Source organism: Lepisma saccharinum, chromosome 6 (genome assembly GCF_977018435.1).
Source record: "Lepisma saccharinum chromosome 6, izLepSacc3.1, whole genome shotgun sequence".
NCBI classification, from domain to species: Eukaryota; Metazoa; Arthropoda; class Insecta; order Zygentoma; family Lepismatidae; genus Lepisma; species Lepisma saccharinum.
The window spans coordinates 27,581,802-27,600,034 of record NC_139234.1 but is presented as its reverse complement, the minus strand read 5'-3'; the positions used below and the strand labels follow the sequence as shown (position 1 = coordinate 27,600,034).

General features: G+C 41.7%; 1 long non-coding RNA gene across 1 annotated transcript in view; it reads right to left on the bottom strand.

Moving 5' to 3' along the window:
• Positions 1 to 4,644: 4,644 nt before the first annotated feature.
• The window catches only part of LOC145989282 (uncharacterized), a 53,557-nt gene continuing 39,968 nt past the window's right edge, over positions 4,645 to 18,233 (bottom strand). The window contains exon 3 of the long non-coding RNA XR_014441819.1: positions 4,645 to 4,801. This is a non-coding gene — a long non-coding RNA (uncharacterized LOC145989282). The remainder of the gene's footprint in view (positions 4,802 to 18,233) is intronic.

The following is an 18,233-nucleotide window of genomic DNA, read 5'->3' as shown; positions in this document are numbered from 1 at the left end:
ATACATAGTTCAAGCAACATTTAAGGAATGTCACCACGCAAACAGCATAGACAGTCATTCAGGCAAAAACCAGCTTCCCTTGTTAGTTTTTCTGTATGACGCCTCGCTCCGACGCAACAACCCTAGAAGTGATTGATTTTATGACCTGATTACACGCAACCACGCAGCACAGTCTCACAACTGACAATAAGAAACTGGTTTATATACGCCTTATGTGTGAGTGGTTCAATGTAAATGCAACTGTGCACATGTGAAATGCCGTTGCATACATTCAAGATAAGCATGACGTTTTTTCGAAGCTTCGCAGAAAAGAGTTATTGAAACATAGTTTGTTTTAATCATATTTATACACTGTGAAAGTTCGTTGCCTCGCAAGTTGTGCAAATTGCTTGAACTGCATACATATACCTCTGACAATAAAGTTCGGTGAATGATCCTGAATATCGAAAGTAGACGAATTCTTAATGAAACCTATCTTACTGACCTTCGAAGTAGTCCCCTCCCATGGCTATGCACCGTTGAGAACGGCTGTACATGTCCTGGAAACTTTTAGAAAAGTCTTCTTTCGGGATGGTGTTCAAGACCCTCGTCACGTTCCGTTGGATGTCCGGAATATTCTCAAATCTCTGACCTTTCAAAGCGATTTTGAGGCGTGGGAAGAGAAAGAAATCTGGAGAATTCAGATCCAAATTTCTTGCAATGAATTGCTACAGAGGATGAGAGGTGGTGTGTGAGGTACGACCCTGAAACGAAACGCCAAAGCATGGAATGGCGTTCTCCTGCATCACCCCGTCGGAAGAAGTTCAAGGCGTAAAAATCATGCATCAAGAAGATGCTTATCACTTTCTTTGTCAGTGATGGCATAATCCACAAGGAATTCCTGCCGGAGGGAACAACAATTTTTCCGCTTCTTCCGGCGGGGTGATGCAGGAGCTATGCTTTGGCGTTTCGTTTCAGGGTCATACCTCACACACCAGCTAGCATCCTCTGTAGCAATGCATTGCAAGAAATTTGGATCTGAATCCTCCAGATTTCTTTCTCTTCCCACGCCTCAAAATCGCTTTCAAAGGTCAGAGATTTGAGAATATTCCGGACATCCAACGGAACATGACGAGGGTCTTGCACACCATCCCGAAAGAAGACTTTTCTAAAAGTTTCCAGGACATGTACAGCCGTTCTCAACGGTGCATAGCTATGGGAGGGGATTACTTCGAAGGACAGTAAGGTAGGTTTCATTAAGAATTCGTCTACTTTCGATATTCAGGATCATTCACCGAACTTTATTGTCAGAGGTTGTACTTGTATATTTCGAGACTCGGGACAGGCATTTACAATTCGAAACGAGACAGATAACGATTGATTGATTGATTGATTGATTTGTTGTTTTAAGTCCACTTTATGCACAGTAAGGCTAATCGGGACTGGACCTACAGTTTAAAGTGGGATCCGAACCACTTGTGCCTCCACCGGGTATCGAACCCGGGACCCCTAAGGAGACAGATAACGAGAAAGATGGGACGAGAATAAGTCTCCTTTCATCATGACATCATCTAAAGTCTTCAGTACGTAGTAATACAGAGTATTTCAAAAGTCGCGCAACACTAGATTTTATTCCTTATAATGTGAAAAAATGGCCGCAAATCACAGATTAGCAAGATATCAGGCACTAGACTGCGAAATGTCACCCTGTGATAATTTCTTATCCCTTTTTCTTCTCCAAGACACATATACATGAAAAAAAACTGTCGAGCAATGGCATTTAAAAATTTTAATGCATGGGTTTTCATAATCCTGAAAACCTGGTGGAAATAAATATTGCAGTCTTAAAGTTATAAGTGATAAACAAATAGTGTTCAAAGACTTATAAAACACCCTGTAGTTGTGACACTTCACGTGCTCATTTTGAATGTAATTGTAACTGTAATTCTGAGAACTTGAAATCATTTCGAAGCTAGCGGTTTCCATAGCGGAGATATCGCACGCGATTTGACGGGAGTTAGCGTCCGGGCGGCCGCCAAGCGTGCCGCCGTCAGGCGCACAAAGGGGAAAGAAAGACTCGTATAAGAATACTAGCATTACACAGGCAAGCAAAGGAGATAGCGTGCAGCATGAAACAGTGCTCAACTATTTCAAGAGAGAGTCCTGGGCATTTGCCGAAGATCATCCCGTAGTTATAATCCAACTTGCTCGTTACTGTAACTGCCTACATCGGTATATTACGTATATGCAGGGTCTCAAAGACCTTGCGAACATTATCCGGCGTTCCAATACTCGCCTTCTCATCTCTGAACATCGCGTGTATGTAGTTCCTTTAACACTCCGATAGTTTCCAAGATGAAACGTTTGCACAAGGGTCGTTTGTTGTGACGTTTCAACGCCAGATGCTAGTTTCTACAACTGTACTCTGCAGTGTTGCCAACCGCGGATAAGTATCACTAAATATAGTACGGTATCAAGAAGAAACGAGACATTGTAGTGTCTCGGTCTTGCCTCGAGATGTAATGATCCGTCTTGTCCCGAATCTCTTAACAGATACGCGCATTATACAGAAAACCTATTTATCTGAATGAAAAAAAACAACACTGGGTTAAGCTTTTTGGTAACCATAAAACAACACTTTTCTACTTCTTGACTGTATCACAAGGATAAGGATGGTTGGATGATAGATCAAATGGGCGATACAACTAACACAAAATGCAACGTACAGGATTTGTTTAAATACGGTTTTTAGATGTGACGCTGAAGAAAGCTTCCTACACTCTAACGCAAAAAGCAATGTTTTTCCTTGCATGGAATCGATTCATATATTTCCACAGCATTCGTGTCTTTGCGTTTAGACTTATTCATGTGAATGACCCTCTGTCGTGAAGGAGTATTGCCATTTGTTCCATAGAACAGCTTGTGTGTGGTTGGTAAGCCATCAAAACATTGAAAAACAAATCTTGTATCTTATCTCTTGTCAGTTGATAGAAAATGGCACTGATTTCCTTTCTCTCTAACAACATTTTAAAGTGCATAACATATTAGTAATGTAGTTAAATGCACCATAATGAGGTCGTTCCTGGAGAAACGATACGGAGAATCACATGAAAAGGTGCAATCACAACTATACCAGGTGGTTATAATTAAACTGACGGTGTTCAGAGTGGTACAGCACGGGCTGTAATGAGAGTAAGAGTCTGAAACTTCGTAGATATGCTAATGAAGCAATGCGCTCGCGAATTATAAAAGAAAGAAAGAAAGAAAAGAAAAATTGAAAAAAGTTCCAATTCCCGCCACCAGGTTATAATATGGTGCTGTAAGCAGTCAGAACGTGGAAATTTCCGTATCTTTGACGTCAGTATGTTATTCCGACGTTGGTGGCATTGCCTAACCGTTGTGTGAGCTCCCTGGTTGTTGTTGGTGACGCTTGTTGATGGTTCCTTCTGTGATGTGAATGAATGTTCGTTGAAAATTAAAAAGGTTGAATTTGTTCGTGTAAAACACAATGGCTATTGCGAAGAGACCGTGCACTGCTAGTGCACTTGTTTTACCAGAATGGGAGCGATAGCAACGCTGCATTGCGGGAATGTCGCCGACAAAAAGGGATGAGAAGAGGGCCCATATCAATTAATGGGCTAAAGAACATGAAAGAAATTCGAGGAAACAGGTGAATTGGGTGTCGCACCAGGGAGAGGAAAGCGGCCCATCCCCATGGAAATTGTGGACGTGCCAGAACCATGTTATCATGAGTTTGATCATTCCTGCCTTTTTCCTGTACCCATACCACGTTCTGACTACTTACAGTGCCATATTTTAACCTGGTGGCGAGAATTGGAACTTTTTTGGCATAATTCGCGAGCGCATTAGCATATCTACGAAGTTTCAGACTCCTACGCTCATTACAGTCCATGCTGTACCACTCTGAACACCGTCAGTTTAATTATAACCACCCGGTATAAAATAGAAATTGTAAAGGAAAAAACTTCATATTCTTTTTGATGAGGTGAAAATGTTGCTTTTTTCCCACTTTTGGTTCTTCGCGACGATAAGAATGAATGATGATTAGATAACGCTGATGAGCAGACACAAAAGAACATCCCTGCCAGGTCAGGGCTCGAATCTGGAACCTCCGATGGTCGTAAAGTAGACCGCCCAACTTCCTCTAGTGAACATGAGGTAAAGCAAGGTAAAGTTTCCCGTCCACACACTATACGTGATCATCACCGCCGGCCACTTTAACTCCCACGCTTGACCCCAGGTACCCATTTATTTGGGAGCTTGGTGAACACCAGAACAGTTCTGTGCAGGAACAAGGCGTGAAAAATTCCTACCTACAGATCAACCACCCGTGGAATCGACCCCGGTCTCCCGCGTGCCAGTCAAACTACATACTGACTACACCACCACAGCCCATAATCGTAAACATGCATCTGATTAAAAACTGGGTCAACGGATGCATTGAAAGCGATTAAAATGCATTTGGCCCATTGTCTCTTCAATAAGCATGATACCACAGGGAGAGATTAGGGGGGAGTCAGATATAGAGTATAAACGGGCCTCCGGGATGGAAACACTGCCGGTTCCTCATCGCGATTGACAGCTGGCCCGTGACAGACTGCAACATAGCGGAAGCGGGAATTCAAAGGAGAGGACTCACCTGTAAGAATCGTGCCTTGTCCGAAACGTCGTCTCCAGCCACGGATCGAGCGTGTCCTTGCAGTCTTCTGACGTCACTTCCTCTTCCTCCTCGGCATCTTCTTCACTTTCGACCACGTCTTCTGTGATCACAGGCACCGGGCAACTTGCCATTACGGGCATCCTGCGAGCAGAGGAAAAAAAAATGTTACCATTGAAATCGTAGGTGGACGTGCACTAGGTTCCAAAATAAAATTGCCACTGGGAAATGACAACTTTATTTACACCCTGTAGCAAATGTAGAGTGCAAGTTGCAAGTTCACAATTCAACACGACAGCTGAGTATATCCCACAGTTATTTAATCTAAAAGAAATTAAAATATACAAAATCATAGGCAACCTGACTGGCATGAAAGGAGTGGGTACCAGGAGCGTATATTCCAGGCTAGCTAGGCTATCTGCGAAGCCTGAAGCCTAGAAAGTAAAATACTGAAGAGAAATTTATTGGAAACTGTCTGAATTAAGCTGATTTCAAAAAGAAGATAATGGCGATTCTGAAGTTGGCAACCTGAAATCTTGGGAGTTGGCAACCTGAATTCTTAGGAGTTGGCAACTTGAATTCTTAGGAGTTGGCAACCTGAATTCTTAGGAGTTGGCAACGTAAATGTTTATAAGTTGGCAACTTGAATTGTTATAATTCGGCAACCTGAATTTTTATAAGTTTGCAACTTCACTACCGTTCGGATGGCAACGTGGATTCCTTGAAGACAAGAATGAGCCTAGTCCTCTCCTTTCGGACCAGGTGTCATAGTGAGCTAGTCCAGGTCTTAGACTCAGCATACGCCACTGGTGGGTACATTATATACACATATTTATATTTTAGAGATCTCTCCGTTACACTATACTGGTCGCATTTCCAATTGGCGGCTAGGAAGCAACGAATCGGCGATCGGTTGAAGTCTCTCCGAATGACATCGCGCATTTTCGTGTCACAAGTTACCGAACATTACTAGCGGGACGAAACAAATGAGTGTCGGACACTGGTTTTTTTTTCGGGAGGGGCTGGAATTGTATAGGTTGATAATGCACAGCTGCTTCTTAAAGGGACTGAATACACAGTAAGGTATTTCGTATAGTTAGAATTTTCCACTATCAAAAACTGGCAATCGGATCTCATTGTAAGGGGGTGTTCACATTTACCACTCTGTTTTTTCCCCGAGTTCTCTTCTGCTTTTATTTGAAAATATTGATTTTTCTCAAAATTTCGGAAGGGACTGTAGCCCCATCAGTCCCCTCCCCCAACTTCTCAGAATGTCAGACGATTCAGTCGTATATTTATAGAACTAAAATAATTTTGTCAGACTTTTGTCAAAATCACGAACAATATAGTCATACTTCTTGTAGAATCTGAAAACAATTTAGTCAAGTTTCTCAGGACCTCAAACAATTTAGTCACACTTTAATTTCAGAATCGCAACCAAGTTAGTAATTTTCAGAACCTTCAAGAAATTTGTCATACTTTTTCAGAACCTTCAAGGAATTAATCATACTATTTCAGAATCCCGAAAAAATTAGCCAGTTTCTCACAATTTCAAACAATTTAGTCACACCTTTCTCAAAATCTCAAAACAATTTATTCATACTTTTTTCAGAACCTCAGACAATTTACTAATATTCTTTCATGGTGCGCTACAAACGCCACGGGTGCATGGTTTGAATTTCGATCTGGGCTAAGTGTTCTTTGTGAGTGTCCCATCAACAATTTCATTATATCGCCACTCGTCCTCATCTTCACGATTACCAAAAAATGGCAAAAAAGCGAAGTAAAATAAACCGAATCAATCAATATGTTAATGCATCTTCAATCTCAAACTTTACTATCCTTTTTGTTAAAATCTCAAACAATTTACTCATCTCGTATCTGTAATAACATAGCTACACAATTTCAGAATCTCAAACAATCCAGTCATACTTTATCAAAATCTGGAACAACCGAGTCAATTCTCAAAAAATTAAAAATACATTTACAAAGCCGGGAAACTTAAAGGGGAACAAGTACTACAACTATTCTCATATTATAGAATTTGTCAAAGACCAAATTATATATCTATATAAAAAGACGCACGCACGCCAAAATACGTACACACTTTCTTGGCCCAGATAATAAAATATGTTGCTGTTTTTTTTTTCCTTTACAGGGTTGCTACGATTTTTTTATTATGAAATTCCCTGACATTTCCAGGTTTTCCAGACATGTTCATGATCATGATTTTTGCTTTTGAACCTTGTGTTTTTCAATTACATATATAATCCGTTAATTATTATGAATATTCACTTTCACAACTTTTTTTTTAGCAAATGTCATTCTACACACAAGAACACGTGAAAATTTGAAGAGGAAAATGTAAAATTACAATCGGCTTCAAATGTATTGGGTGCGTCTAGCCTGCAGGCTAAGAAGGTAACAGAGGTACATTATTTAACCATAACAGATCTCCAGAGTATAAAAACAACAGAAAAACTTCATAAACCATGCAGAATTTTTCATTTTCTGGCGGATTTATAGTGTCGTAGAAAATGCTGCTTTTTTGCTTACATTTATAAGTACACAGCACCTGGAGAAATTTTTGTTGCATATAGGAATTCTATATGAAATGCCAACAAGACTAAGATCTATAAAATAATAGACGATAATCTCATCTTCACAAATTTCTCCGATAATTATGATCATATTGTCACTGTACTTTAGTTATCAATCAGACATTCGGACTGCAAGTTTTACTTTGATATTCTTTCTAATATCTAGTATTATAAAAGTGAAAATTTATTACAGAAATTAGAAGGAACCATAATTTTACACAAGACTGAGAATCATAAGAACGAAAGAAACAAGTTTCTAAACTGAATGTCTTTTGGGAGTGGAATCACAAGAATCGAATCCAGAAGTGGAAGTGAACTGCTTATTCTTTTTGCAACTTTTTCTCTTGCAGACTCCAAAATGCACGTAAATTCCAGATGATCTGCAAAATTCCCTGACATCTCCCTGATTTTTCCCTGAAAAGCCCAATTCCCTGACTTTTCCCTGTCATCCAGGTTTCCAGACGCGTAGCAACCCTGCTCTAGCATCACATAAACATGCCTACAAAAAATGGCACTGGAGACATCACACCATGTCCCCCAGTGACTACCCACGAGGGACGACGCATATATGCAACGTACCTGCGGAAAGATCAAAGGAACCCAACCCACCTACTAGGTTTTGCTGCTCGCCTCAAGCTAAGCGAGAATGTAAATCAATTCTCACGTAACGTGTCTGCATACACTAGTTTGCCACCACAGAGTTCTAAAGCTCTAATCACCAGAAAGAGAATGGTCCGCCTGTCCGTGGACCTTCACGATAACGCAGTGGTTAACGTTTTCGCCTTGTAAGCAAGTAGGTCTAGATTCGATTCCTGGTGAATACACCTGATCCGATTTCATTCTGTGCATAAAGTGGACTTGCGTCTTGCAGAACGGGTATATAATTAATTAAGGCTCCCCTTGTATGAATATGTGAGCCGTGATGGTCCTATCGGTAGGACGTCTGACTGCCTAACAGGTGATTCGAGTTCGAATCCCGCAGTGTACAATGGTGTTCTTTGTGAGCGTCCCTCCATCAATTTCATCAATCTCATCCTCATCGTCGCGATTAGCCAAAAAGTGGCAGAAAAGAGATGATAAATAACAACAAAAAAATTGATTCCCGGGATGGGAAAATTTCCAACAATATCCCAGCATAAAGCGGTTCTGGTATTCACCCAGCCCACAATCAATGCGTACTTGGGAACAACCCTGCAGGGGAAAGAGGGCAGCCAGAGCGTGTTGCTAATCACTCTCCTCAACTAATCTAGTCTGTGAAGCCCTACATCCTCAACCCTATATGCCTTCATAGCAGGGTGCATTGCACAGGGGATAGCTTTACCTTTTTGTACGAATATATTGTCAATATATTCGACCTGTTTCTGAAGGCCTGTGGCGAATCCGTGGAATAAGTCCTATATCATCTGGCTTTTGGAAGCATTTCCCCACGAGCTGTGACGTTTTGCCTCGACCGGAACAACGAGCATAGAAATCCTAGCCAATCAGAATAGAGTTTTATTGCTCTGTTACAAGAATCCTGCTGCGAAAGCAGTGCACGAAGCCTTAGGTAAGAAACCCATCAAAAGCGGGCAGCAAGGCACTGACCGTCATTGGTAAACTCATTTAAAGGGAACCAAACGGGAAGTAATCAGTGTAGGCACGGTTGAGATCTTGTTTCCCTCGCTTCAGATAGCACATAGGTGGAACGTGCGGAGTGCCTCCCCGAGAATTAAAACTGGTTATGGGCGGGCCTTCTTGAGAAGAAATCTATACCAAACTGGTGTGAATGTTTTGAATTACTGTACACACTCTTGTGTTTTGTGAGAAAATGAGCAAGAATAATGAAGAGGAACTTTGTGCAAGAGGGTGACCCTTTGTAAAAACACCCGAATGTCAACCTCAGTTCGGGCCTCCCCGATGGTGCAGTGGTAGCGTCGTCGCCTTGTAATCAAGGGGTTCGGGGTTCGATACCCGGTAGAGGCACATAGTGGTTCGGATCCCACTTTAAACTGTAGGTCCAGTCCCGATTAGCGTTACTGTGCATAAAGTGGACTTAAAACACCAAATCAACCAACCAACCTCAGTTCCATGTACTACGTATACCCAGGACTGCATTTTGCAGACGAACGAGGATCTGGCGTTCGGACCTGGAATTGTGTTCGTGTTGTCCATATGTGTTTGCGATTGTTCCTTCATCCATCTCATCCTATCAGCGGTCATCTACATCGTCGCGATTAGTCAAAAGAGGCAGAAAAGCGATTTAAAATAACCTAATCAATCTCTCATCTTCACAAATGGACCATGCTCCCGGTATCTGTATTTCCGTTTGGTGACCTTTCTGATCCACTTCTTCTCGCCTCTCTTCCTTCGCACAAACTGTAATGTGCCATAAACTCCTCTTCTGGTGAGCTTCCCACTGCAACTAATGGCTGGTGCGGTGTCGTGCGATCGTTCATTATGAGTCTTGTGCTTTAGATCAGTGGTTCTCAACCTTCGTGAACGCGCGACCCAATAAATTCGTTCGTTCCAGGTGGTTGCCAGCTCGGGCTGCAAGTCGCTTCACCTTTCCGGCCCTAACCCCACGATTCTAATTTAACTTTGTAGGCTGCATGGGAGACATTCCCCTCTCAGCGGCTTTGATTCCTCACCAACACTGTCGAGCAAGAACTTCCTCTTTGTCGCTGGTGAACCCCGAACGCAAATCCATCTTTCCAGATGGTTGCCAGCTTGGGCTGCAAGTCGAAAACTGCAGGAGAACCTGTTGCGGCCCTGCGGTTGAGAAACACTGCTTTAGATTACTTCCATTTGAAAGCTTTGTCCTCGTGAACAGCAGGATTCGACACCCAGTCGTCGCGCGCTGGTACGTCGGACAAGTTGCGGATTGGTGCGGCACCTTAAGATCTGGGTTCGAGACCAGGATTCCAGGCTTGCACCCTTCACCACAAATGTAGTGGCGCAAGAGAACCCATCTGAGGGCAGTTATGATACATGAAGGATATCCTTTAAGCAGAGGAAACTTTAGCACATCAAAGTACCAAACTTGGATAGCTCCAATACCCACACAAGCCATCTCTTTCCTTTCCCAATCACACTATGAAGGGGGATCGAAGAATATTCTGGGATCGCTTCCTTATACTTGCGGGAACTCCAGCCGCCCGACACACTTCCCAGAACTTCTGAGCTTGGAATCCGAAGACTCGAATCGCCATCAGCATACGAATGAACCTATTGTAAGGACGGAGCGAAAGGCTTCCCTGGAACTTGCGAGGAAGAGTTCCGCAGAATGTCAAGAGGGAAGTTGGAATCCCTTTGCGCAACCTTGAACCAATCGCCAGTTTTTTAAATGCGGACAGAGTTTAGGCGGGTCAACGATACCTCTCAAATATTCACCGGTGGTTCAAGAACTTTCCGGCACCAGGATCTGGAACTTCAGAAGAAGTGGGGATGTGAAAGATCACTGAGGTTCTACCAGTGGCGGATTTAGAACATTCTATAACGAGATTGGACAGTACAGGAGGATCCAGAATCTTTTTTTGGCAGGGGTAGAGAAGAATATGCATATTTACATTAGTTTTGAGGGTAAAGTTTGTTGAGATGTGTTTTAGGTCCACTCTGTACTCACAGAACTAAATGCATCATATCGATTGATGCACCAGAATGCATAGATTGATGTACTAAAGTGTGTTTTATGGCTTCTTCAAAGAATCTGATTAACATTTGTGTCGTCGTGAAAGAAACACCAAAGTGCTTCATTTGATTCAAGTGAGGACTTATTACAGTCGAGATGCACTTCAATGCATCAGTTGATGCGTTTTGATGCACCAGAATGCATCATCAAAAAAAGATGCAGGAAGGTGCATCAAGGAACATCAACTGGTGCATTGAAGTGCATCCCGACTGAAAGAAATCCTCACTTGAATCAAATGATGCAAACTGGTGTTTCTTTCACGACATGCAAAAATGCACCCAAATGCATCAAATGTGAATCTGATTCTTTGAAGAAGCCATGAAACACACTTTAGTGCATCAATCGATGCATTCTGGTGAATCAATCGATATGATGCATTTAATTTTCTGTGTGTGTGCTCACATAAGAATATGGAGACTAGGCCTTCACTTTCACCTGAAATCGAACCACTTCCTCTTCACCGGGAGCTCTTTGGCTACAGTGCTTGTATTAATAGATTTAAAATGAAAGATGTAAGCTTGAGTTATACCATTTGACTTCATCAATGCAAATTTAAGTTCACTGCGTTCTTCTTTGAGGGTATCCTCAATGGTGTAACAACATTCACATTAGCGTTCTGTAATCAAGATGTTCCGGATTTGATGTCCGGTTGTGGCATAGTATTTTAGTGTCCACTTCTGATTAGCCAATTTCAATGTCCACACTTTTCATATTCCTCGTCGCGATTAATATGAGATGGAAATAATCGACGCTGCAAAAAATCAATCACGCAATATGTGCTGTCTGTAGGGAGTTGCCAGAATGCATAGTTTTCATTTGGGCATTAACTGAACAACCGGGGAATCAGAATTGCACGTACGTCTACTTACATGCAAGCAACCACTGAACACAGATAATTCTGATAAATACGAGGGGCTATTAGAAAATTAACTTCAATAATTTCTTGGAAGCATAAAAATTAATTTCTGGTAAGCGTATCGAGCGAGTTAGCACGTTTTATCGACTGCTCTAGGAAAAAAATTTCGACTTCCACTGTTTCCATCTCAGATCATATGCCACTAAAATGTCACCGTAATTTTTGTTTGAGTAAAACCTACAAGTATCATACGAGGGCGGGCTGAGAAGTAATGCCTCCTATTCTTTTGTGACGGTGTAAAGACATTTTGGATTTTGAGCAACCATGCATTGTACTCTTCAGACATGATGAATGTCAATTGGGGGACACATTTTCTGCTGTTAGAAACTCGGTCACCACGAACAGTTTCAGGTGTACCGACATAGTATGGTTACATGCTGCCATTTTCCTCGCTCTAGTTCAGCAACCCCTGGTGATAGAAGTTTGAAACTTGGAATGGAGAAGGGGGAAAGAATAGGAGGCATTACTTTTCAGCCCGCCCTCGTACATTATAGTTTACAAAAATTCCAACGAGAACGAGGGGCACTCGTACACCAAGTCTCGATTTTACAGAAGACCGGTTACGTTCTCGGTCCAGTTTCGGAAATCTATCTTGTTCTCGTTGGTTTCGGTATCGGTTGTACGCAGGATCCGAACTTTGGACCTTTCATATCGTGGCGAAATACACTATCCACTTTGCCAACAGGTTTGGCAGTTGCTTATTGAACTGACACTTCTGCAACATAGTATTTTTGTTATTTAGCGTCTCATTTCTGCCACTCTTGGCAAACGACTACGATGAGGGTGGGTCATCATTGGGATACTCAGAAGGAATTCGAGTCCAATGCCCAGACCAGGACTCGAATCCTGGAACTTCGGTGGCGAGATCGAAAGTTCGGCCACCGAGCTGGCTTCTCCAAGATGGGTAATTCATAACATTTAAAATAATAATATTGAAAGCTTAGAGGAAAATTTAAAATAGGCCCACCTCCATATGTTCTTTACTTGGAAGAAACACTGGCGCTTCTTTTTTACCGTTGCAATCCAAGGTCACTGCTAAACAGTACTACAAAGAACGAACGATAAATGTGCATTATATAAACATCGGGATAGTTGAATGCGCACTCCTATCTACGAAGTGAACAAACGTACTTTGCGTGACGTCACTGCAAACATCCGAAGGGCTTTACAATTAGTTACAGTCTCCTGAACGACCAATGTTTACCCTGAAGCGCCAGTTGGAACCAAAACAACCATCGCTAAACGCTCCGTGCCTTTACGCTGTTGACGCAACAGTGATAAGCCCTTCGTTTGCTCACTGTCGCGGTTAACTTAACTGTGCAAATAAGCAACGTAAAAAGAAAATGAGCAGCAAGACTACTCAATCGGCCTCAGGAAGCATCATACGGAACTTCATAACAGTTAAACAACACCCCAACACAGGGCCGGATTAAGACGGGTGCTATTGATGCTGCAGCATTAGGCCCATTCCTGAAATAGGTCCAGATGAAAACAGACGAGAATTTTCCAAAAGCCTAACAGTTTCTTTTGCTATATTAACCTGAAAATAAATCTTAGAATGAAATTTGGAGCCCCAATTTCGGACGCCTAGACACAACGTTACTTATTATACAGTTACTATTATTCTTTGCACTGTGACGTAACTATAACGTCGTCGTGTTTATTGTTCACCGAAGATTTCAAGAATCAGGCCCAATTTAATCTTAATCCGGCCCTGCCAACAGATGTCTCTGTCTTAGGCATCTTCATCGCAACGAACTAATATAGAGCTAATATAACTGTTTTGTAGAATAATTGATTGATTGACTTGGTTGATTTTACTTCGCTTCTCTGCTACTTTTGGCTAATCGCGAAGATGAAGATGAATGATGATATGATGAAGGGACACTCACAAAGAACACCCATGCCCCGACCGTGATTTAAACCCCGCACACTTGGCGTTGTAGCGCATTGTGTTAACCACTTCGCAACGGTGGGTCGGTGCTTTATGGAAGAAGAAAAATACATTAATACACAGTCTCGGTTTCTGATGCACAATTAGCGTTATTTCTAACCAAAGGTTTATTCCTCCCTCCCCCTTCTGTAAATTGAATGTCAGCCTAAATTATACATATATTTCATACATCTCAATACGTTTTACCACCGTTCTTTTACAGTAATTTACGTCAATTATTTTATAAAGGGTTGATAATTACAAGTAAGATTGGTGCACAGTCGCAAGAACTTCAAACTGCACCAGTGTTTTAGTGGGGAATGTCCTGTTTGTCCCCTACCTCCAAAAAAAAATAATTTTGTAAGTCCCCTCTGGAAAAAATCCTGCGGACATCCATTTTAGATAGTAAACGACACCCAATCCGTGAGTGTTTGTGATTGTAATTTCATCTTATATATCCTTTCATCCTCATGGTCGCGATTAGCCAAAAATGGCAGAAAAGCATCGTAAAATAACCAAATCAATCGGTCATCAAAAAATTTGAAGAAAATATTTATCGCTCTATAGTAGATGGTAATTTGAATACTCTTCGGTTTGTACCTCGACCGAAATAAGGAGACTGCGGGTGGCTGAAAAAAATTGTAGAAAACATATTGAAGAGAGAAAAATACTGAAATATCTGGCTCTAGTTACGATGGAACAATTTCACCGCACCAAATCCTTGCGCCAGGCATACTTGAATCCAGGACTAAATGTTCATATCACTGCTGCGATACCTACAAGCAAGCAATTTGTCTGTTGATAAGCATGTTTGTCTCTATATTCATTGAACACACAAGCATTTCTCGATGGAAACTGAAGAGATTGATTAAGGAAACGAAACAGTGTCGCCATCTATTCTGCGAAAGCAGGAAGCATGCGCTCCATTCTCGCCAACTGCCTGACCTCTAGCGTTCAGATACTGAACAACGTGGACGCTCACGCGATTCATGTCCGTTGAACTTCTCACAGATGGACGAAATACAGATAAAAGAAAATTAGAATTTATTCCGGTTTAGTTCTATTAAATTATTTATTTCTCCACGACATTTGAGATTGATTTCTATATCGGAATCATTATTTCAGATGATATGTCGTCATTCAAACAAATGGAAACCACCCCGTGTATGTTCCATGTTCTACTTCATAAAATACCTGGATGGTGGTAAAAAAATTGAAAGGAAAATACAGTAAATCAAATCTTGGTAGAAAATTACTGCAAACCAGTGGCGGCGATTGGGTCCAAAAACGGGGGGGGGGGGCAAAGTGCCAAAACTGGGGGGGGGAAGACAGTACATTTCCCTTCGTAGATACGATTTAGCATGGTGCGGGGGCAAAAGTGGCGAAAACTGGTGGGGCAACTGCCCCCCAGCCCCCCCTAATCGCCGCCAATGCTGCAAACTGTTAATTCGCGTAAAGTGAATTTAGATTTGACAGGATTCTTGTTAGTGGAAGAGCTTTCAGAAGCGACAAGGGACAGTCGGCACGAGACAAGTAGCACTAACAATCAGAAATAAATGCAACCTTTCGTACCGAAGAGACACTACAAGCTACACGTGTCGCTCGGACTGGGCCGTTTTCTCAATAGTGTGTGCATCGTGTCGCCTCGTTCTGGTGGTTGGGGATGCGCAATGAATGTTTTCATTTTTATTTTTCAGACTGTCACTTCTGTGTGAAAGCTCCCTTAGGAAAATTTTCACACAAAATATTGTGGAAGGGGTGACATTTTTATACTGGCCTGGGGGTAGCGACATTTTAGATACGGTTCTGTCGCAGAGGACAGTCGCAACTCATCACGCAGCAAATAAAAAGGTTACTATAATGGAACCACAAGCAATTAAACCTGCGCAGACCCGCGACTCCTGTGCACCATACTCCCATGAGGAGGGGAGGGGGAGAGTGTATCATGCTTCCTTATGGACTGGCTAAGCGTGACGTCACCAGAGCCAGTGTCCCGGATGCATGTTTCCAAACAAACTTCCACGTGGCGAAGCCCCTATGCTTCAGCATAGCAAGCTGATCGCGAAGGTGCAACTTTTATTACAGTGACAGCAGTTAAGAAACAGAAAGATGATGTGCATCATACATCAATGTAAAAACTAGATTCTGGAGAATACCTGGATATTTTACTCTTTCCTCACGGATAAGGGGTTAGTGAAGAAATAACGTAAGAAAATCGGATCGTTTTTCAAGAAACATGTTAACAATTTACTACAGGAACGTCGATATATTTAGTCTTTACACTGATATACGATAGAAATCAGTATTTGTTTCCTAACTGCAGTCACAGTAACAAACAATACCATGCTGCGATCAGTTTTCACCACGTAAGCGCTTAAAGCGCCTATGTTACGAACAGTTACGGCACCAGCCTGATATAAGTAAGGGGGGGCTACAGAGTTCGAAGTCAAATTCTCAGAGAGCTAACTAATATTGGCTAAAACGTAATAGTTTACTTCTGTGTAATTTTACCAGTCAAACACTGAGATGCTATGTTGCACGCTATGTTAGATGTACTTCATAGATTGATTCTCCTGCACGGAATCAAGTTTGGCCACTATGGAGGTTCTGCAAAAATTGTTTTCCAACCTTAAAAAATATAATTATTTAACAGGACTGCGAGTAATAAAGTTGCCCAAGCGTGCTGATCTTCGCACCTTATTGCAATGATTACTTGATTGGATTTGTGTTAGGGTTCATTATATTCACATGGCTAATCGGGATGAGAGCTACAGCTTCTAGTGGAATTGAATTATTTTTGAAGTCCACTTTATGCACAGATAGGTTAATAGGGACTGGGCCTACAGTTTAAAGTGGAATCCGAACTACTTAATGAAATGTTACCTCCACCAGGGATCGTACCTAGGAGCCTTTGATATCAACGCAGCAATTTTATTGCTAAGACTATAGGGGCTGGGGCGCTGCGACGCCAAGGGTCCCGGGTTCGATTCCCGGTCGGGCTTGGTTGTTTGTGAATGTCCATTCATCAATTTCATCATTTCATCACTCATCCCCATCTTCGCAAATTAGCCAAGAGGCACAAAACGCGAAGTAAAATAAACTAAATCAAATAAAAAAAATATATAGGGGCTGGGAGCCCAAATTTAATCTTTCCAATGCATAGCATTTAGGAATTAGGTAGTTTGTGTACTCTTTGATTCTTCAACTTCGTATTTCTCCTTCTCGAATATTTGCAGCGATAAGGGTAGGAAGGCTTGTGTTGCTGGAGTCATAAACCTTCCGGTTTAAGAATGCTGCAGAGTTAGTTAAGAATAGATATAACATTGAGAATAATAAGACAACTTCGCAAACACTCAATTGTCAGTACTCCAATGAGAAACTGCCGAACCCTGTGGCCTAGTTGTTAGCACATCGCGCTGCGACTCCAAGGGTCCCGGGTTCGAATCCCGCTCCGGCTTGGTTGCTTGTGAATGTCCATTCATCAATTTCATCATTTCATCACTCATCCCCATCTTCGCAAATTAGCCAAGAGGTACAAAACTTGAAGTAAAATAAGCTAAATCAATCAATCATTCAATCTAATCCAATGAGAAACTAACAAACAGATATTGAACGTTTTTCACACCTGTTAGACCTATTCCGAAATATAGTGATACCATTTACAGAGGATCCGGCCCCGTGGGACAGGGGTTAGCACATCGTGCTACGATGTCAGGGTCCCAGGTTCGAATCCCAGCCTGGGCATAGATGTTTGTGAGTGTCCATTCATCAATTTCAACTCATCCCCATCTTCGCAAATTAGCAAAAAAGTGGTACAAAAGCGAAGTAAAATAAAGCAAATCAATCAATCAACTATATACATAGGCTAATAATTATAATTGTACACATTTAGCTGTATATGCCATCAACAATCTCAGAACAATTTCACAGCCACTGAATGAATACGTCCATCTACCAGGCAGGCAGCAGACTCCGTAGCAAGGTTGGCGACTCATGATTGGTCAATTACTTAATATCAAATTATCAGTGGCACCTTGATTTTAGAACACATCCTAATAAAGTAATTGCAATCTAACTGAACTAAAAAATGTATTGAACAATGGAAGTTTTATAGTGGAAAATGTAAACTTTACTTTTAAAATTTTTGGTCGAAATGCTCCTACCGTACTACAAAAATCTAGGGGGCTACAGGGAAGCCTGAGACCTAATTTGGGGTGACCTCAGCCTCCTAGCCCCCCCATAGCGCCGTCTCTGGTTACGAAGGCTTCATTTTTTCACGTGTTTCCTAAAAAAAATACTCAATTTTCTTACGTTATTTCTTAATGAACCCGTCATCTGTAAGCAATTGGTAAAATATATGTGTATTCACCAGAATCTAATCTTTGTACTGATGTGCGACACATCTTACTATTTCTCTTGCTAACAGCTGTCACTGTAACAAAAACTCTCTATCTCCGATA